This window comes from Triturus cristatus, chromosome 6, assembly GCF_964204655.1.
Source record: "Triturus cristatus chromosome 6, aTriCri1.1, whole genome shotgun sequence".
Taxonomy (NCBI): domain Eukaryota; kingdom Metazoa; phylum Chordata; class Amphibia; order Caudata; family Salamandridae; genus Triturus; species Triturus cristatus.
Genome location: NC_140589.1, coordinates 11,624,819 through 11,647,788, shown reverse-complemented (window position 1 = coordinate 11,647,788; position 22,970 = coordinate 11,624,819).

Here is a 22,970-nt window from a genome sequence, read left to right as displayed (position 1 = left end):
CCTCACCAAGCCTGTGTCGGGCTCTTAATATATAGAGCACCGGGACCGTTAGGTCTTTTTTTCGAGGAATTGCAGGCTGTGCTTTCTGTACTCTGCTTAAAATCTGAGCACTGCATATTGTTGGGAGATTTTAATCTCCACATGGATATGGGGAGCAATACAGATGTTGTTAAATTGTGGGATATCACAGGTCCTTTGGGTTTGTCACCGTACATCTCTGCCCCCACACATAACAAAGGTCATATTCTCGACCAAGTTTTTTCTACCACGTTGATTAATACGCTTCCCCCAGCCCCGGTGCTGTGGTCTGACCACTATCTAATAAATTTTCATATCGCCTCTACCACCGTGACTTTCATAAGACCGTTGGAATGCTCCAGAGGGACGGCACGGGCTTTTCATCGGGTGTCCTCTGAAATGCTGACACAGGCTCTCTCTCTCCAGCCCTGTCAGCTATCCGGTGTTTTAGAGGAGGATCTGGATTTGCTACAGAGGTGGCTTGTAGATAGATTTGAGGAGCTAGCTCCCGGGAAAACGTCCAGCAAATTCTGTCGGCGCGCTTCTGCCCCATGGTTTACTCCCTCTCTCGGTGAGATGCGACGTGAGTGTAAGAAAGCCGAAAGGGCATGGCGTCGCCTTTATGATCCCAGGGATAAAACTAAATATAGGGAAGCTATTAGGCTTTATCACAGCCATATTATGGCTGGAAAAAAAGCCTATTTTGAAAGAAGTATTGACGATGCTGAGAATATAAGTAAAGAAGTCTTTCGCATCGTAAAGGAGTTTGTCTCCCCTACCTCGATCCTGCCCTCACACTCCCATACCGAATCATGGGTAGGCCAGCTCGCAATCTTTTTTACCTCTGAATTTCCTCCTCTATCTTCCTCAGCCTCACTCGATCTCCTCACCCAGCTGAAATCTGGCTCCCCGCAGGATCCTTGTCCTGCAAAATGTCTTGGGCGAGTAGCGCCTGCCTTGAACCCCTTGCTTAACCCGGTGCTCAATTTATCCCTGAGCACTGGAGTCGTCCCCCAAGCCTGGAAGCACACCTTGATCCTGCCGCTAGTTAAGAAGCCCAATCTGGACCCACTAATCTACTCCAATTACAGGCCTATCTCCCTCCTCCCTGCTCTGGCAAAAGTGGTTGAGAAGCATGTGCATGCCTCCCTTTCTACCTTTATTGAGAGTAACAATATCTTGCATGACACTCAATCAGGTTTTCGTGCAAATATGAGCACGGAGACCGCTCTTCTTGAAATCACCTATGCCATCAGGGAGGTATTAGACACTGGAGGAAAGACCATCTTGGTAATGCTGGATTTGTCGGCGGCCTTTGACACCGTTCCTCATGACGGTCTCCTTTCAAGACTCTGGGAGATCGGACTTCGGGGAATGGTGTTGAACTGGTTTAAGTCATTTCTGACCTGCCGACGGCAAACGGTCTGGGCTCCTCCTTTTTCCGCCGAGATTCCGCCTTTGGAGGTTGGGGTGCCTCAGGGTTCCATCTTAAGCCCCACCCTTTTTAATATCTATATGGCTCCTCTGGCGGCAGTGGCGGAATCGTTTGGTGCCCAGATCATATCGTACGCTGATGACACCCAGCTCCTCTTTACCTGTGCTAAGGGTTCGGACTTTGACGGCCCGCGGATTAGAGACTGTCTAGGGGCTGTTTTTGATTAGTTTCAACAGCACAGTCTGAAATGTAATTCCGATAAATCGGAATTGCTCTTCTTTGGGTGTTCCCCTGACCCCAGATGGAAGTCTTGGTGGCCTCCCGATATGTTTCCACCGGCAGATGCTTCGTCTAAGGCTAAAAATCTTGGTTTTCAGATCGACGATGGTCTCTCCTTCAGACCTCAGATCTTTGGGCTTGCGGGTAAATGTTTTGGCATCCTGAAGATGTTGCGCAAGTTTCTTCCGCTGTTGTCTCTGCACTATAGAAAGATCACTGTGCAGGCCCTGATAGGCTCTCGCCTTGACTATGCGAATGTGCTCTATCTGGGGCTGCCTAAATTTCTTCTTTCGCGTCTACAGATTGTGCAGAATTCCGCCACAAAAGCCATTTATGGTCTTCAGCGTAGAACGAGGGCATCTGAGCTACTAAAAAGGCTGCATTGGCTCCCGATGTCTAAAAGGATCACCTTTAAGGCATTAACCCTTGCCTTTAAGGCCCTTCATCTGGTAGGGCCCAAATACATCAGGAAGCGCTTGGCCTTCTATGTTCCCAGCAGAACTTTGAGATCCACATCTATGTCCATGGCCTCTGTCCCTTCCATTAGACGGGCTAGAATTGGAGGTCGCTCCTTCCGTCATCTGGCTCCTCAATGTTGGAATTCTCTGCCCGTCTCTTTTGAGGAAAGTCAATAACTTACTGACTTTCAGGAAGGAGCTGAAGACATGGCTTTTTTTCTCAGTAATCCTTCTGTTTGCTCTCATCTGCCCTGGTCTCACCTCTCGGGTTTTTGTCAAAGTGCCGGGACACTGTTCGGAGTAGCCGTGCGCTATAAAAGATCCGAGTTAACATAACATAACAAGAGTGCAGAGAGGAAGGTGGTAGAGGACACGCCCCGTGAGATGGATGGGGAGGCCGCAGAGGTGCCCCCGGAGTCCGCGGAGGTGGATGTCGTTCCCGTGGGGGACTTGCCGACCCTTGCCGACTGGCATGTGGAAGGAGGGCCTACCCGGGAGGAATTTTGTCAGGCACAAAGGGCGTGCCCCACGCTTGAAGGCATGCGGTGACAGGCCGAAGCCCAAGTGGCCAGTCAGGAGGCGGGCGGATATCATGTGTATTAGGAGGATGGTCTCCTGTACAGTGAGCCTAAGGTGTCGGTACATGGATCTTCGAGGGCCATAGTGGTCCCCCAATGTTACTGGGCCTTCCTGCTGGGGTTAGCGCACGAGATACTCTTAGCCGGACATCTGGGCCAGGACAAAACCTTTGCGCGGTTGGTCCCACATTTTTATTGACCCAGGATGAGGATCGCCTCAGACACCTTTTGTAAGACCTGTAAGTCTTGTCAGGCAAGTGGCAAGACTGGGACTAAATTGAAGGTCCCTTTGGAACCGCTCCCGGTGGTCGGGACCCCTTTTGAGAGGGTCGGCATAGACATTGTTGGGCCATTGGACCCTCCGACCACAGCGGGACACCGGTTCATTCTGGTCTTGGTGGACCACGCCACTCGGTACCCAGAGGCTATTCCTCTGAGGACCATCACTGCACCGGTGGTGGCGCGGGCACTGTTGGGGATTTTTACCCGAGTGGGATTCCCCAAGGTCGTGGTGTCGGACAGAGGCACGAATTTCATGTCGGCCTATATGCAGGCCATGTGGAAGGAGTGTGGAGTGACCTACCGGTTCTCCACTCCTTACCACCCCCAGACTAACGGGCTCGTAGAGCGCTTCAACAAAACCTTGAAGGAAATGATCCGAAGCCTGCCAGAGGGCTTGAGGCGTAAATGGGACGTCCTCCTCCCCTGCTTGTTGTTCTCCTACCGGGAGGTACCGCAGAAGGGAGTCGGGTTCAGCCCGTTTGAGTTGCTCTATGGCCATCCTGTTAGGGGTCCCCTCAGTTTAGTGAAGGAGGGGTGGGAGAAGACTTCGCAGAAGCTTCCCCGTGACATTGTCAGCTACATGCTGGCGTTCCGCAGCCAGATGGCCAAGCTGTGGAAGGCGGCCTCAGAGAACCTAGAGGCTAGCCAGACCGTTAGAAAGGAGTGGTACGACCGCAACGCTCGGACGGTCGAGTTGGACGTTGGACAGAAGGTGTGGGTCATGGAACCTGGGGAGCTTTGTGCCCTCCAGGACCGGTGGACTGGTCCGTATGACATTGTGGAGCGAAGAGGCCAGACCACATACGTAGTGGATCTAAAGACCCCCCGACAGCCCCTGAGGGTATTCCACGTCAACCGCCTGAAGCCGCACCATGAGCGATCAGAGCTTGCTCTCCTTATGGTGACGGATGGGAGCGAAGAGGAAGAGAGTGAAGCTCTTCCTGACCTTCTAGCGGTACAGGAGAAGGATGGTTCGGTGGAAGGTGTAGTCCTTTCTCCATCCTTGACCCCAGAGCAACAGAGGGACTGCCGCCATGTCCTGGGACAGTTCACCTCGTTGTTCTCCCTCACGCCTGGAATCACTCATCTGTGTACCCATGATGTGGACACAGGAGACAGCCCCCCGGTGAAGAACAAGTCTTACCGGCTCTCTGACCGAGTGAAGGATAGCATCCAGCGTGAGGTAGCCAAGATGTTGGAGCTGGGGGTGATAGAACCTTCCAGCAGCCTGTGGGCTAGTCCGGTGGTGTTGGTGCCGAAAGCGGCCCCACCGGGTACTACACCGGAACTTCGGTTTTGTGTGGACTACAGGGGGTTGAACTCTGTCACGAAGACAGATGCTCACCCCATCCCACGAGCGGACGAGCTGGTGGACCGGCTGGGAGCAGCCCGGTACCTCAGCACCATTGATCTAACATCCGGATATTGGCAGAATTAACCTCGAAGAAGCAGCCTCGCAAGGTTATATGGACAGCTGCTTGCCAGGAGGCATTTGACACGCTGAAACATGCGATGTGTACCGCTCCAGTACTCGCAACTCCAGATTTCACTAAGGAATTCATTGTACAGACAGATGCCTCAGAGCACGGCATAGGTGCGGTGCTCTCGCAACTCAACACCGAGGGCCAAGATCAACCAGTGGCCTTCATCTCCAGAAGACTCCTCCCTCGGGAACGGCGATGGAGTACCATTGAGAGAGAAGCCTTCGCGGTGGTCTGGGCTCTGAAGAAGTTGAGGCCACATCTCTTTGGAACTCACTTCCTAATCCAGACTGACCACCGCCCCCCTCGCTGGCTCATGCAGATGAGAGGCGAAAACCCCAAGTTGTTGAGGTGGTCCATTTCCCTACATGGGATGGACTTTCGGGTGGAACATCGGCCCGGAGTTGACCACGCCAATGCTGACGGTCTCTCCAGGTTTTTCCGCCTTAGCGATGAGAACTCCCTAGAGGTTGGGTAGCTCTCCCCTCTTTTGGCTGGGGGGGACGCGTGTTGGACCTGTCAGCCCTAGGGTGGTCTCCCCATCTATTTTTGATCGTGCCTCATTTTTTCCACCCTCATTTTTATGTTGGACTTAGGTCTCCGGGCGCCTTTTCATTGCCAATCAGTGTTAAGGTGCAGGTGCTCCCTTCTCCCAAGATGGCTGCCACAGGCCCCTGCTACTGCAGAGTGGTCTTCATTAGTAGCACCCTAGCTGCCAGGAGCTGGCTGGGACCCCACAACAATGTTGCGACACCAGCCCGCCTTTTTTGTCCCATAGGTAGAATGGGGAAGCTCCTGGAATGTGCTGGAACCTTCTAGAAGGGAGGTGTGGTTTTTACTTTTGCCGCCTTGGATAGAGGTCACCTGACCTAGGGATACTTAACAGAGGGAGGGAACTTTTTCTAGTCAGTTGGCCAGTGGGGTAAAGCAGAGCTGGAGAATCCACGCAGGAGTTTTAGGCGGTAGGGCTTAGCCAGGGTCTTATGCCTCTGAGAGTGACAGGATTTAGGTGCTGCCTCTTAAGTGAGTGAGGGATCCTGTAAAGCCCACTGATCTTGCCCAGCAGTAGGAGGACCCAGGGAACCTCTGCACAGCCTGACTAGGAAGGACCTAGTTGCCAACTCAATCCCTACCCCCAGGAACAGAACCCCCCAAGGGCGCCAGAGACATCTGCGCCATCAGGACTTCAGGTCACAACTGAATGCAGAAACTGAATGCTGAAACCTCATGTCCTGACTGCATGCTGAAACTGAATGCTGAGACCTCATGTCACGACTGCATGCTGAACCTGAATGCTGAGACTTCATGTCAAACCTGAACACTGAAGCTTTATGCCAAAGCTGATTGCGGAACGGCTGGGTATCAACCATGTACTAGCGCTGACACCCCTGCGCTCCCTGACCTGGCCTGAGATCCCCTGCATCAATCCCCGTTGAGCGCGGAACTCTCCCGCTTAATTTGACCCCCCCCCTTTGGCGCGGGGACCAGAGCGCGCTCACCGCCGCGGCCCGGAAGCCTGAAGTGTGCCCCCTCATCGCGTCGAGGCCCGCGGAGAAGCCCGGGGCCCCGTCGCAGCTGCTGGCGGAGGTGTGGGAGGCCGTGACCTGCCCCCATCGCGGAAGGACCGACTGCGGAGTCCGGAGATGGGTCGGTCGCCTCCAGACGTCGAGATCAAGGTAAGCCCGGGAGGCTTGGGACGGATCTGGTGCGCCCCCTACAGACCAGGAGCAGCACCGCACCCTGAGACCCTGGTTCCCCTCCGTGGGAGTTCCCCCTTCCTCCAAGACTGTCGCATAGCAGTGGACCGCCTACTTGAGGCTTGCTTATTACGAGTAGCGTTGTGCCCCACGAACTGCACAGAAGTACTTGAGGCTTGCTAATTACGAGTAGCGTTGTGCCCCACGAACTGCACAGAAGTACTTGAGGCTTGCTTATTACGAGTAGCGTTGTGCCCCACGAACTGCACAGAAGTACTTGAGGCTTGCTGATCGCAAGTAGCGTTGTGCCCCACGAACCGCACAGAAGTGCCGAATGCTTGCCTATTACGAGTGGCGCTGTGTTTGTAGGCTCTGCTCAGCAGTGCTTCATGCTGGCTTATTACGAGTAGCGCTATGTTCGCAGGCTCTGCTCCGAAGTGTTCAATGCTAGTTGTTACGAGTAGCGCTATGTTCGCAGGCTCTGCTCCAAAGTGTTCAATGCTCCATTATTACGAGTAACGCTGTGTTGGTAAGCTTTGCTCTAAAGTGTTCAATGCTCCATAATTACGAGTAATGCTGTGTTGGTAAGCTGTGCTCTAAAGTGTTCAATGCTCCATTATTACGAGTAATGCTGTGTCCGCAGGCTCTGCTCTGGAGTGTTCAATGCTTAATTAGTACGAGTAACGCTGTGTCCGCAGGCTCTGCTCACCAGGATTCACGGCGCAATTATCACGAGTAGCGCTGGGTTCTAGAGCGCTGTTCCAGATTGTATCAGGTACTCCCTACAGCACTGTTATAGTTGAGGGGTGCAACAAAAGCTAACCGCTAATGAACTGCATTGACATCTAATGAATCGCATTTACCGTTAACGAACTGCATTGACATCTAATGAATCGCATTTACCGTTAACGAACTGCATTGACATCTAATGAATTGCATTTACCGTTAACGAACTGCATTTACATCTAATGAATTGCATTTACGTATAATGAACGGTATTTACGCATAACTGGGTAGATAAACTTGAGTTGTTTACATAAACCCTACAGTGTGGCGTCCCTTATTGTGTGCGTTCCCTGCTTCAGAGGAGGTGTGTGTCGTATGGTTGCTTTACACAAAAGCCTTTGGGTGCCCAGCCGCTCGAGTCACGTTACCCCCTTAGGGCTTGGTGACCCCACGTCTTACAGGGACAAAAGAGGTTCACAACTCAGAATACACGCAGCAGCAACAATAAGTGATTATTCAGACAAATATTCATGTTCAGGATAAATGAAGGATTTTATTTTACCGCTAACTACGCAAAGGAAAATGCAACATTCAAGCACAACTACAGAGTCCTCTAAAGGTCACAGCTCTAGTGTTTCATAAGCAGTTCCTCGTGTCCCACTCCCTCCTCGCTCCAGCCATCCTGGTTATTCCCCATTCACTTTAGGCAACACCAAGGGTTAGCCCCACTAGTAGCCCGAGTCTCAAGAGTCCACTACAATTCTAAGGTAAAGTCACAAGTGTTCCAGTGCCAATGTTCCCCCGGGCCGACTTGGCTTGGAATCAGTCTGACCAGCATCTACAGGATCGGAGCGTCTGGAGTTCCTGAAAGCGCACCCTCTGCGGGTGCCAGAGCGCCAGCAGCTGGTTCAGGTCTGTTCACTGCATGCTGCCCAGGCGGGCTGCACTCTGTGATCTCCGAGTCCCTCTCACGAGGTTGCGCTCATCCAACAACCACAGGTTCCTTGCCGTACCCCCCGGCAGGGTAAGCCTTTTAATCCATCCCTCGATGGAGGGAATGTGATGCAAAGTTCCTGATACTGGTCCCGTGTCCCAATGTAAGTGCGCGGGGAAACCCATGATGGCGTCACTCCTCCGGTGATGATCTCAGCCAGGTCGCACTTCTTACTAGTTCTGGTGACCCTCTCTGGTATACGGAGTCACCATACCTCTGCTATACACCGGCACCGACCCAATCGGCACAGCAGATGCCTGCATGGCAGCCCTTCCTGACATACGTAGAGGCCGACACCTCACTGCACATGGGCTCTGGCCTGATCGGTACAGCGATATCCCAGCTCACTTCACGGTGGCCCTCCTCTGGCACACAAAGGTTCACCAACTTTGTCCTGCACCCGGGAAGTGACTCGACCGATGCCACAGCTATTCTTCACACCTTGCTCAGAGAATGACCTCAACAGGGTTCCAGACTGAACCTTGCTCCCTCCAACACTTGCCTCTCCCTCACAGGGCACACACTGGTCTTAGCCAAGAGGCAGGCATTGGTGCTCCAGGGCAGGTGGCCTTGGGTGATGTCCCCTCACCCAGCAGGCACACTAGCAGGCTTTGGCTCCCGGTCCTGGCCACAAGCAGACATCTTGCAGAGCTTCCCCTCCTTGCAGAGCCCCACTGGCTGATTGACAGCTGACAATTTTTGGGGTCTCAAGTTCCCCTTCTTATAGTCCATTTCAAGACACAAAATTTGATTTTGAGTCTGCGTCTCTGACGTTTAGCTGGGGGTCTGCTTCCTTTTCAAGTGATCTGTCCTCTCTTCTCTCTTCCTCGTGAAAGCAGTCTGCCACAGAAGGAGGGACTCCAAAGCTGTTAGCCCCACAACACAGGCTGCGGAAGGAACTAGAGTTCACACCTGGATGTCAGCCACAGTGATGTGTGCATCAAAAGGTTACCCCAGGGCCTCAGCCCTACTCTCTATGATTCCCTTATCAGCCCCCTCTCCCTTCCTGAGATGTGCTCAGGCACGTTCCTTGTGACCCCTCTATGAATCAAAGAGCACCCTTCGAGGTGTACGGGAGAAGCCTGGCTCTCCCTTCAACAGTGTGTCACACCAAACTTTTAGGAACGCAGCAAAACACAAATCTGACTGAGGCGATTAATCTACCTCCTCATGTTCCAGCATGCAGGCCGGGGTCTCCCAAAATGGTATCTATAGTCTGTCACAGGCACACATACCCACAGTACATACACTTAATGTACACACACTGCACAGCACTGTATCCTTCATGGACTGCACCACTCACAGGCACACTCACACCCAGCACATACATTTAATGTACGCACACAGCACAGCACATTAGCCTTCATGGACTGTACAACTTACAGGCACACTCACACCCAGCACATACTTTTGCAGGGATTCTGCACATATACAGACCTATGCGCAGGTAACCAGGACCTCAGTGTGTAAGGGTGTACCAAAATACCCACCTCGGTACCCAGAACGCCAATCCGACAGCTATAGTGTCTCATTCGCTCTCTGTGCTACAGCGAAGCTACCAGTGATTAGACATCCTAGAACATGCTACTCCGTCCCTCTCAGGTTACGTGGGAACAAGAACACTCTTTCGTTCAAACTCTCATACTTGTCCACAACATGAGTAAATAGAGCCAAGGAATAGTTTCAAATGTTTATTTTAACTAACGTGCTCTATAATGCAGTACACACGCCAATACCAGCAGCAAAATGCATAAGATCAAACAAATCAGCATTGTTACAATTCCATATAGAACAAAAGGGGAAATCATATTATAATGATGGTGTAAACAGGACTATAGCGCTTTGACACCCTCCCCGTGCTAGAAGCTAGTTCATTATAATTATAGAAGACCTCCAGGCTTTGTCAGGGGACCCCATACCTCCGAGTTCAGATGCAGGAATTTACATCTCCGGACAAGCACAGCTCATCTATCCTGGAAAGCGTTGCTCCAAGTGTGTTAACATGCATGCAAGGCAATATTAAAAGCACCAGATTTCCAGGTTTGCAGCTGTGCTTCTATGTTATGTCTAGGGATGTGAGACTGACCAAAGCAAATCAACAGAGCTCATTGGTTTTCGACCTTGAACACGCTGTGCAGACGAGGAGCAGAGTGTTCAACTAAATATGTGAAATTCAGACAGTTCTCATGTGAAAGCGAGCAAGCAAAGTGTTTACGAGAAATGTGGCATGTAGTAACGTGAGCAAATGCGGCAAAATGGCAGCCAAGCATATCAAACTTATGCTAACTTAGCAATGTCCGCAGGTGTGTCCATATCCTCACTACAATACATTTACCATGTCAATGCATGCATTGAACAGTGCTATACCATTCATGTATTGTACCACTCACAGGCACACATATATCCAGCACATATACTTACCACGCCCACACTGCCCAGTTCTGCATTGTACCCTACTCGGGCACACATACACTCAGCACCGATACACCACTCATCCGGTTCGCAGCACTTAAACAACAGCCCAATGTAGGCCACGGGGTGACATAGGTTAGGAGGACCTGTTCACTCCTACGGATGCCTCCACGGTACGCTGCCACCGCCGCGCTCACGCTACTAGACCCCTGGTCATGGCCATAGCTTTTCACCACTATGAGGGGAGGCTTAGGGTGCCGCTCCTGGTTGAAGAAGACTGCAATCTGTGACACAGGCTAATGTCATGGCGCACACGGATGATCCATGCTGGCCTATGAGAACAAAAATCTGCATTACGGATCCAGACATCAGCCCAGTTGGGGCACTCGGGGCAGGGGTGCACGTCCATTACCATGTAGAGGACGTTTTCATTCCAACACGGGGTTTAACCAGTCCACACTGGCTGAGCGGATTGGATCTGACCAACATTGTTAGCATGTGTGGACTTAAGTGATGAGGGGACCTGTGACCGGGGCCGGCGCTAGGCATGGGCAGCGTGGGCAGCTGCCCAGGGTACCACGCCGGCTCGTAGCCATGAGGCCTCGCACTTTGAAAAACTCCACAGTTTGGAGGCCCAGAGGGGTCCCTAAGAGTTTATAGTTTTATATTTTGATCAATTTCCGCCGGCTGGTCCCTCTCTCTGGGCCTAATCACTGCATCAATTCGACAGGTAATTAAAGGGCCCTTACCTGTGAGGTGCGCCCTGCCCCTGTTTGAATGAAAAGCAGGATAACCTGCAGGGCGCAGAAGAAAAGATAGAATGACGGCGCCTCGCCCTGAAAACCGCTCCGCTCACCCAGGATGAGGGAAAGGGAGCACAGAGGTGAATGAAATGGGTACGACAAACAGAATAAATTGAGGGGGGAGCAGATAGGTGTGAGTACAGCAGCCAGACAAGCGGTGCAGGCAGAGGAGCACAATCAGAATGTAAACGTGGCTGGACTAGGGCTTGAAGTGTGCTGGGTCCCGCGAGTCTTTACCTGGTGGTAAATCAAAACGGACATTGAAACAGGCCCCTATTGGACCATATATTCATGTCCTTTACTTTACCTGCAAAAACAATGACTCGGTGTCTGCACAATAAATGTATAACACAGTAACCGGGTTGGACTGGCCTATAGGGCACTCAGGCAGTGTGTGATGGTCTAATCTGTCAGATTAGTATATAGGCCGTTTTTTGGGCTGTGTGGTAGTCTGCTTTATGGTCAGGTGAGCGAATTTTTACTGTTGATTTTCATGATATTAAAACAAACATTGCCTGCAGCAAAATCAAATCTATGCAGTCTTCCATACCTTACAAAGAACGTAAACAGCATGCCTTTACAAGTTAAAAAGTGCCCTAATTCGTAAACATGGGACACTTTTCTAGCTAACTAATTCACTAATGAGGGCCACTTTTATTTTGGTGCCGAGGCCTATTTCCTGCCCCAGTCTCACACTGCATGATAGGGTAATCCGTGGCAGCGATTTTGTTCCTGTTTATATTTAACATGCTTTACTTAATCTTGCATTCCTCAAGAGTGTTAGCTATTTCTAGGATGTGTGTTTCTGTATTTCATTTCACAGCATATTACTCTTGTATGGGGCACACATTGTAGTGAGTCGCCTCCAGGTGTTTATAACAGGCTACCGTTGAGTGCTTTGGAGTTGAGGCTGAAGGCAGTACAACTTTCCCTCTGTGCCTGCATGTGGGTCAAAAAGGTGTCCAGAATACATGGTCATTCAATACATGGCATCTCTGCAGAGCACACAGAGCAACGGCCCAATGTTCCAGTTGCAGTTGGTGCTCATTGGTCAAACCAGTGACAGGGTAAACGTAAAATAATTTATTGTTGTTACTCATTTATCTCAAACAGCCATTGACAAAACCAATACCCTGGTTGTTTTTAGATGTAAGTCAGTTGTTGTCTTATATTTCTGGATTCAATCACAGAAAGCTGAGGGAAAGATGAGAAAGAGGGTAGAGCATTGAGGGAAAGGTGGATTTAAAAGGGTCAGCATCAACAAGAAAAGATAAGATGCTCCAGGATGATGGAAGGGGAGAGGTGAATGCAAATGAAGCAGAACAAGGAAAGAAGTAATGGGGCTGGGGAGGGATGAGAGTTAAAAGGGAGTGTATCGATAAGATGTGTGGATATAAGAGAGACAGAACCAGCAAGGGAACATAAGCGGAGTGGAGAGAGAAGTATTGGCGAGAGGTGGACGGAAGAAAGCAGGATCACTGAAAGACGTCCGAGGTTGGGCGGGATGAGGCAGGAGGGGAGAGGTGTAAGTTAGAAGGGTCAGAACCAGCAAGAGAAATTTGAATCCCAGAAAAAAGAAGTCAACTTCCAAATCTCTTTCATAAAACGGAATTTACTCATCGACAGTGTGCCGGCTTCTGACAACTCTAGGAGTTTGAAGTCGCATTTGTGCTGTATCAGATGATTTGTGTCTGACTCTTGATCGTAGAGTTAGAGCAGCCTTAATACTACTAAAACTTAGCACCACATTTGACATCGTCTCCTAACCAGTGCTTATAACTCAACCTGGAATTGAAGTGTCCCCCTGGTGTGGTTCACCTGCATCCGATTCGAGAAATCTGAAACAATCCACGCACCACCTGTTTCTATCATGTTCTAAACCTCTGACTTGTGGGATTTATTGGGTCTCCACTGCTCAATCTATAGGATGCCCAGTTAGTCTTACTCATTCAGTACTTTGGTTTCTTGCTGATATGTTGCGCATATTGATACCCAAACATCACTTCCCTCAGTGGCAACCTGGTCTTTGCCCAAGAATATGTTTGCACATGCATGCGAGCAGTTGATTTCTGAATGAAGACAAATTCATTAAAACCTTAAAGGGACAGATCAAGGGCTCTCATTTTTAAAGGTTCTCATACCATATGGTGTTCTCTTTGGTGGCTGGTGGAGCTGGGTCAATCGCCCGCATTGGTGGAGTCAGCAAAAAAATCCTCAATTCATTTTCCAGCATCTTCTCTTTTTTTCGGAACAGATTAACCACGTTTCATCCACTTGCTTTTACTACATCCATAAGCAACACAAAATCATCCCTTTTCTCCCCTCTCACTACAGTGAAGCTGTTGTGCAGTCATTTATCTTCTCACTAGATTATGCAAATTCCCTCTCTCGGGCTTCCCACCTTTTAGCATTTAGTACTCTTCAAATCATTCAGGACTGCGCTAGGCTCCTTATCTGAGACTGCTGCATCGCAATGCTATTTCTTCCCACCTTTCCGCTGTCTGCTGTGTCTTTGATTTGAAACCCTACATCTGCAAGGCACGATCCATTTGTCCCTGTCCACTGCATTGAAAAGGTTCTCTCTTTCGACAGCACTCCGTACTGTTCATTCCAGAATCCTATACTTTGTGCCATCCAAACTCCTGTGCCATCCTAAAATTTAGATGACCCTGATTGGAGACAGATCCTTCTTCTTTCTAGTTGTGCTGGACTGGGACACTCAAAACTGTCCTTTCTCCACATTAGCAAAGTCTACACCTCTCCTTTGGAGCTCTCTTAGTGCCAGAATCCCCAATTTGCATATCATTTTCATTCATCCCATTCAAGACATCAATAACTAAGTTAAATTCATTTAATTTATTTCCACTTTTTAGAGATTTAAAATTTAAGTACATATTTTATTTGGATTAATAATGCTATTTCTAACCATTTTACTTATATAAAAACTAGGTAAGTAGCTTTTTGCAAAGCGGCTTTAAACAATGCCATATAATTAATGTCCAATTGATATTACCTCCTATGAGGTCACTTCCTGTCAGGTTAAATCTTATGCAAATTATAAGGGCCTCGCATGTTCCTATTCTGCCCGGGGCCCCACAAATCCTAGGACCGGCCGTGCATGTGACAAAAGAGCTTCCTCAAAATCAGAAGCCACAATGGAGCCTGGACAGTTAGGGAGGAACATCAGAGTCATAATGACAAATTCATTCTTGGTAGGTGCATCGAGAAAAACACCATCTGCCCCCAGTTTACCAAGCAGATCTCGCCCACGTCGGTTGACAGGAGAAGATAGGGTGAGGAGAAAAGCATGCCAGTCCCAGATCTGGACAATGGGAACGGTGGCAGGATGGGAAACTGGGTGCGACACCACATTGTTGACTATCCCCACTGTGTTAATGGCGATGTCAGTGGAGGTAAAGTAGGGAAACTGGAAGCCTTCACGGCAGAACGGGTAGCACCTGTGTCTGCTGGACAGTCAGTTACTTTCCTATTCTGTGTGCAGGAGACATCGAGCCCATCCTGATTAACCAGGACCAGTGGTGTCAGGGTCTTTTAAAAACAATTTTTATTGATTTTCGTACATCCGAAATAACAAGGGGGGTTTCGGTTACATACCCCAAATAGAGATCAAGGTCACAGTGCAATGCAGGTTATCTATGGCATAACTGGAGCACCATATGATGTCCATATCAACTATTCGGGCATTGCATACGGTCATCACAACAAATATTTGCAACCAGTGAAACTTCCCATCCCCTACCAACCCACCACCCTTCACCCCCCAGGCGTGTCAGTTACGTGCAGTCTGTAATAAACCAATGGGACTACTATCTCTGTGGGGCGACTAAGTCGTAGAGGAGGCTGTTGCCCGTGAATGTCACCTGGTGCGCCTGGGAAGCACCATTACTAAACATGAGGCTACAGATCAAAGTGGTCTTAGAGCTGCGTAGGCATTAGTCCATGGCTGCTCTAGGGCCTCCAACAGATGCGTCATCTTCCTCCGCTTCGGGGGATTTAAGTGCCACAACGAGCGCTTCCCAGGCTCTTGCCCGTTCTAGGGCCTTTTCACTTCCGGTTCGCTTCGCTATTTGTAACCTAATTACTCCCTCACATTCGGCCCACTTTGGGAATTCTGCTTTCCATTTAGCTATACTAGGGCCCTGTTTCGCCTTCAAGTGGACGGTGATGATCCGCTTGGCCAGGATCAGACCCAGGTATATGAATTTGCTAGTAATTTTGTTCTTGGACGTGTGGGGGAACCAATGCAAAATACAATGAGCCATGGTTGGTTCCAGCTCTCTATCAGTGAGGTCTGATAATGTGGCTGTTACCTCCACCCAGTAACTGTCTGTAAGAAAGAGGCTCTGAATATACTGTTCCCAAATAGGTACAGTGAGCACAGAGTCCACAGTCTCCAGAGGTTTGGCAGAGGCTAAAGTTAGATATAACCGTACGCTCTAAAGTGGTAGCTTGGTCGAGCAGTAAGGCAGTATCAGAGGACAGTGTAAAGCATTTGTTGTACACAGTCAGCAAATGAATTCACACACTCAATAACTGAACTCTAGGCCAATGGTTTTGTATATACAAATATATGGTTGTTTTAGTTTAGAACCAACAATAGATTTCAAAATATACTTTCTCTGAATGAGATGCTTTAGATAAATACTTTCAATATGCAGTAGGCTGTTGAATGCAATAGACACAGTTGTTGCTATAGGCAACACAATTTCAAACACAATAATACATTGAGCACAATGGGAATTTCTAGTTAAATGCAATTAGTTACTTTAAGGATTACTTTTATAACCACAGGACTTCTCAGTCTTCAGTGGAGCCATCATGGTGCTGTGAAGTTCATGTTGACGATCTCCCAGCACCATATACTCTTAAATGGCAGCACTGCACTTACAGTGTCCAGGAATGGACCTGGGTACTGTAGGGGCACAGAGCTCATGCACCTCTACCCACACCACTGGCATAGGGCACCCAGCTAGAAGGGTGGCTGATGTATGCCAGGGCAGTGTGTCTTGTGGGCATGGCACACAGGGATGTGTGCCATGCCTACTCTGTTTTGTTCTGCACCCAGACACTCAGCCTGCAAGGGCAGTGTGTGTGTGTCAGGGTACAGGGCCTCTAAGGGTGGCACAATAAGTGCTGCAGTCCTTAGGGGCCTTCCCTGGTCACAAGGCCCTGGGTACCTAGTGTACCATTTACTAAGCCTGGGCAAAGCACTACGCTACACTCACGTAATTTGCGAAGTCTGCGCTACTTTGCACTACGCAAATTGCACGTAGCACAGTGCAAACACGCGAAGCGTAGCATAGCGTAGTGCAGCGGTCATTTTTTGCTTGCTCGCGGTCCTCAACGTCAAGTTGGCGACCGAGAGCAAGCAAAATGACATCCCAGCGAGACTTTTTCCTCGTTCGCGATCAGCAACATCAAGTTGCCGATCGCGAGCGTGGAAAATAAACCTCCTGGCGAGCTTCTCAATGCGGGGAGGTCAGGTTTCTCATTGCGAGTGGTCACGTATGCTCGCGACTGCTAGCGATGAGAAACTACCAATCCGCGTTGAGAAAGCTGCCGCTCGAGTAGCAATTCAGCAAAAAGTGGGGGCATGCCATGCAAGAAAGATGGCACTTTCTCACTGTCTAAAAACGGCACCCCCATAACATGTGTTTAAAATCTGCGCTGTCTGTCTTACATCCCGGGCATGCCACTGAGTGGTCTGGGAGATATGCGTGTAGTTTTGCTGGGGTAAGGTATGCTCTATGTAAAATAAGGAAAGGCACCAATTGAAATCTTGCATTCCGCGTGCTCTTCAAGGCTCTCTCCACTAATTCTCACCACGCCTTATCCGGGATGTTCCCATTTAAGCTTCAGGACGGACAAGGGGAGTAAGGTTTCCAGCATCATGCACCTATAGACGCACGTAACTGCTTTAAAATTGCCTGCTGCCATCACTACATATTGGCAGACCATGGAAGTTGGTGGTTCTGTAAGTCCTCTACCCCGGTGCTTCCTGATAGCCGCAGTGAGGGCCGTGTGCTGCAGGAAATCCCACCCCGGCAGGTCAAAATGGGTTTGCAGGTCATTAAAACAAGCTTGGACCCCGCAGTACTGAGCAACTACCGTCCTATATCCCTGCTACCCATGCTTAGTAAGATCTTGGAAAAACATATAAATTCCACTCTGTCATCCTTTCTAGAATCCCATGAGCTTTTACATCACTCTCAGATGGGCTTACGCCCACAACACGGTACACAGCTTTGACGACTGTGGTGGAGGAAGCTAGGAGGATAGTAGATCAGGGAGGAGTAGTGGCCATTATCCTCCTAGACCTTAGCGCGGTCTTTGACACAGTCAACTTCAATGTTCTCATTAAAAGGCTAAGAAGAGCCGGAGTAGCAGGAGGAGCCATCTCTTGGATTCAGTCTTTCCTTAATGGCAGGACCTTCAAGGTCTTCGCTGGGGAATCCACCTCCGGGCCCCTACCTCTTAACTATGGAGTGCCCCAGGGATCCGCTCTAAGCCCCCAATTTTCAATGTATCTATGAGGCCACTGGCCGAGGTCATCCAGCCGTTTGGGATTAAAGTAGTCACCTACGCAGATGACACTCAGCTGGTGGTATCGCTGTACCATCTGCGGTCTGGTCCTTCAAACCTGGAACTCTGCCTGGAAAAGGTTGCGACTTGGATGTAACATTCTTGCCTTAAACTCAACGGGGACAAAACTGAAATCCTGTACTTGGGCAACTCAACCAAGTTAGTCCCCACACTGTCCTGGCCTCCCTGGCTGGGCGCCCCTCCAGTCCCGAAGGCCAAGATTAAGAGAGAGGTAAGTGACTGGACAATTCTCTCAAACTTGACCAGCAAGCAGTGGCAGTGTGAGGGGCGTGTCATGGCATCCTCAGAATGCTGCGGAAAGTCCTCCCCCTACTGCCCATGGAGGCAAATGAGAGTCGTGGTCCAGGCCCTGATTCTTTCGCGCCTGGACTACTGTAACTCACGGTACCTGGGAGCTCCAAAATCCACCAAAGGAAGCTTCAGGTGGCACAGAATTGTGCTGCGTGACTCTTGACTGGCTCTTGTAGTACGCAGTCGGCCAGGCCCAGTCTGAAAACCTTACACTGGTTGCCAATCGAGGAGAGAATCTCCTTCAAGGCCTTACGCACTGCTCACAAGACTCTTATGGGCACAGGCCCCCGCATCAACCAGTCTCTGATCACCGCGCCCTCCCATTAACCAGTCTCTGATCACCGCGCCCTCGCATCAACCAGTCTCTGATCACAGCGCCCTCGCATCAACCAGTCTCTGATCACCGCGCCCTCGCATCAACCAGTCTCTGATCACCGCGCCCTCGCATCAACCAGTCTCTGATCACCGCGCCCTCGCATCAACCAGTCTCTGATGACAGCGCCCTCGCATCAACCAGTCTCTGATCACCGCGTACCTTCCTAAGAGGTCTCTACGCTCGGCGAATCTAAATTTAGCCAGCATCCCGAAAATTAATAGGATGCGTAGCGGAGGTCGCTCCTTCTCATGCAACAGAGCCAGACTGTGGAATACTCTCTCTCTTAATCTGCGGCTTGAAACCTCCCACCTTACCTTCCGGAAATGCCTTAAAACTTGGCTTTTCCGGAAAAGTAATTGCTAGCCACGACATCGATCTGTTTTGCCATTAGCGCTGGGATGCCTTAGGGTAGCCATGCGCTCAATAAATGCTTAATAATAATAATAATAATAATAATAATAATAATAATAATAAATGGGATCATGGCACCCTCTTCATGTAGGTCCCCTATAGTAGTTAGCCCTTGCTCCACCCAAGTGTCCAGTGTTGGGGGGAGCGTTGTAGGGACAACTTAACTTGAGGTGGGGTGCACAGGAACGCTCATACTAAAATGAAGGAAACAAAAGTGTGAGTCATGGAAACTAACCCAAAAGGATTAACAAATGTATTTAGAAGCCGCAGCTTCAAGAGAAAGGCATTAAAAAAAAATATAGTGACCTCGCATTCACAGAGAGCCACACTTATCAGAAGGCACTTTTATATGACTTTCAATAGGAATCAGAAAGCATTGAAATCGCTACAAGAGAGACACTTCAGTAAATGCAATATAGGGTGTGCAGATTAAAACCTTCAAAGACACATTTATAAATACAATATGGAATACACAACTAAGATCAAGAAGGAATACTCTCTAAATGTCAAACAGATTTTGGCTGAGATGTCAAAAAGACACACGCTTAAACATGAGTAAAACAGCTTTGCAACTATTATGTAAGTATTAAATTCTAAATAAGAAAACACCAGTTTAGAGACAAGATAGCATATATAGCAAATATATTGGCAAGTTAAATTGTATCTTAAAAAACAAAAAACAAGAGCTCTTGGGGAGCACCCACACCTGCCCGTTTTATACAAACAGACAGGGGGTAGTCCAACAAGAAACCTGTGGGCTTCCTTTTTATACCCTTTAATGCAGGGATCTGAAGCAGAAGTGCCTACTACAATCTCAGTCCTACCTACGTTGTACCTACGTCAATTACCCCACGGGATGCACATTTATCAGAAGTGTCGCGCTTATCCTACTAAATGCGGAACATAGACTAGGTCAAGGGTTATGTTCTCAGGCTAAGCACTCGTCTTAATTTGCATAGGGCAAGCGGAAAAACTTTAATGTAAGGAATAAAATACATAGAAATGTCTTGGTTGCCACATCCATCACCCTGGTCTTATGCTCTTGTGGTAGGAACTTCCCTGTTCATGGTCAGACGTACCCAGGATATGGTGTGCTATATGTAGACAGAGTAGAGAGAGAGACAGTGAACTTTGAGACAGTGAACTTTGCGCACACAGGAAGGGAGGGGGCTATCCAGTCTGGAGTAGTATGCCTCACAGAGAGAAGCTGGCTGGGAATATTAGTCAGACAGGCCTAGAGCCTGCTGTTCAGAAAATTGGGTGCAGAACTCTGGTCAATTTATCAAAAGGCCTACAAATTAGGCTGGCAGGGCAAGGATAAGGGTCTCATACCTCAGGTGTGGGCAGAGTGGGCCTGGGGTACTATATGATAAAATAGACCCTGCTTCATTCCCTCCTCTTGTTCATTCTTGAACAAACTTCTTACAGCAGCAGTCTTTTCAGGCCCTCCTCCTAGTAGGTGTATCCCAGGGGTGTCATTCATTGGAACATTGGCTCTCCCGTATCTTTCTTAACGCCATATAGACTCCTTCAGGCCTGTAAAGGTGTCAAGAATTCCTGTCATACAAGGGAAACACGCCCTTATGTAAACAGGAGAGCTGTTACATAACTCAAGGGAAACACGCCCTTATGTAAACAGGAGAGCTGTTACATAACTCAAGGAAAACACGCCCTATAAAGGGAGGAACCGGGAGGTACAAGGCTGTCGGATATTGTGTTTACACCGACGTACCTGCTTCGTGAAGAGCAGTGTTCCGGAGTGGTGCTCCAGTAAGGCAAGAACGGAGGTAGGTCGAGTCGTTACTCCCTGGGCCGTGTCTTGCCCCATCGTCACCTGTGAAGGACCCGGAAGCTCTACCGGTCAACCATTGAGCTTCGCTTTTTGACTCGGCTGAGTCCAAGCGCAGTGGCGCTTTTGCTGGTTGGAGTCGTAACTCCCAGCCCGACCAGAGACACAGGGACTGCCAGCTGTAACGCACACCAGGAGGTGTTTGCCGCGTTACAGACTCGGAAGTCCACAGGATCGATCGAGCGGCTGCTCTCGGTTCAGTCTTCTTGCTTGTGATTGGGGTATCGGTGACGCATCACCAGGAGGTGACTCCGCGTCCCGGTGCAGTCTGAGGAAGAGGTTGAGCGGCTGCTCCCTTCAGGTAGAGACCCCGGCTGGGTGTTTCCCTGACTCCTCGATTCTCCCCAACACTCTTCGTGCCCCTCACAGCCTACCGATTGGCATTGTCGGCCATTTCATTTCTGCCCTCTGTTGGCATACGCCGGGATCGGCGTATATGCAGAGGACGGTTAGGACCATCCGTGCTGTGGGCTGGTAACGTACTTAGCCTGGAGGATTCCAGTGACTATAACTTTTGTTTGTTCTTTGTATTTTATTTGCCTTCATTAAAAGAACTAACCCTTCACAAGTGGTTGCGTCCTCATTGTCGTGTCTGTTAAACGATCCTGAGACGTTCAGGGCGTTACAAAAGGTTGACATGCTGTTGTCTGTGTCTGTATGCCGGTGTGTGCAAACATAACATCCTGCCCTGTCAACTGTCGCCGTGTCCCATCTTTATCAGTGGCTATGTATTCAATTTGGTACAATATCTCCGTGTCATTTAAGCAATATCTCAGGTATAGCACTGTGATCACAATACACTATTAGGAGCTTAATCATTATAATGGCATCAATGGGGGTCAATACTGCTAGTAGCACCCATGGTCATTTTATCTAATTGTTCTGAAAGTCTTGAGGCATTGTTCCAATCGTTGGTACGTGTGGCTAGTGTGACTAGTTGGAAGAATGTCTTTATCTTCTGCTGTACTTTTACTCTTTTCAAAAGTTTGCTGAGGAATAATGCAGAGCCTCAGTTATCATACCTGTAAACAGAAAAGTAACCGTTGGTGCCTGTCTTCAAGTAAATTGAGAGATTACAAGCACTGCTATTACTTAGGCACTTCCAAAAATGAAGAAAACAAAGTGATGAAGAAGCTAAAGATGTCTCTTTGTCACAACTTGTAGACTGAGGTGTTGGGGCATTGATGTTCTAGACATCGTTAGTTGATGCATTGTTGGAGTCCGCTTACACACTCTTCCTTTCTCTGCTCTGTAGCACGTGCAACCCTTCAGGATGAGCTTGGGATACCATTCTTACTTGGTACTTTTCGTGGAACACATGTAGTTTCTGTGTGGCTCCTCGCCCTTTGCACAACCCCTCAATCACATGTGAGATGAACGCCAGTCCATCGTCAGAACCCAAATGCATAGGTACTTAAAAGCGCGGTATGAACTCTTTCAGGAGGCATTTGGCAATCGTTTGTGCATTGCAGTTCTTGGATCGGTATGCCTCGGTCCATTTGCTGAACATGCACACCATAACCAACACGTACTTGTAGTTTGAGTAGGGGGGTATGTTGATGAAGTCCATTTCATGTGGGGAAATGAAGTGGCCTAGGGCAGCGGAAGTACCCTTTCCAATTTAACCTTGGTACCGGCATTTAAGAAAACAGTCTGATCATCCGATCATGTCCTACAAGTGATGAACCATGAAAAAGACGGGCCATGTGAGCAAGCATTATCGTTGGTAAACATATCTTTCCATTTGGGCCTATCCATATTCCCTCTTCTGTTTGCCTACATCCTCCCCTGTTCCCTTCTTCCTTTTCTTCCACCCAGCCCTGTGAGTAATATACCTTGGGTCATGGTACATATCATCCTCCTTTATCTTTATATCGTGATATCATGTGCAGTAGAAGCAATTTGAACCATCGTGTGCTCACAACCAGTTAATGCTATTCCTTTTTTACGTCTGCATCAATACATTCTTTACCTCTTGATACACAGTCCTTGGAGGTGCTGTGTGCAGCACATTCTACAATTGAAACTTTGGTAGCAACAAGCCTTGCAATAGTTGTGCTATTAATGGTGCACGCTGCATTTGTTGGCCAGCTGAGGTAAGGAGGGAACTCCAAATGAAGGAAAGAACCTAAACATTATTTTGGCATCCCTGTGCAAGACTTTAAAAAGAAATCCATTATTTCCAAAAGCCAAAGAAGAATTAAAACATTGTTCTATAGCTTGTCCCGACAGCAAAGACAGATGAAGAAATCTGTG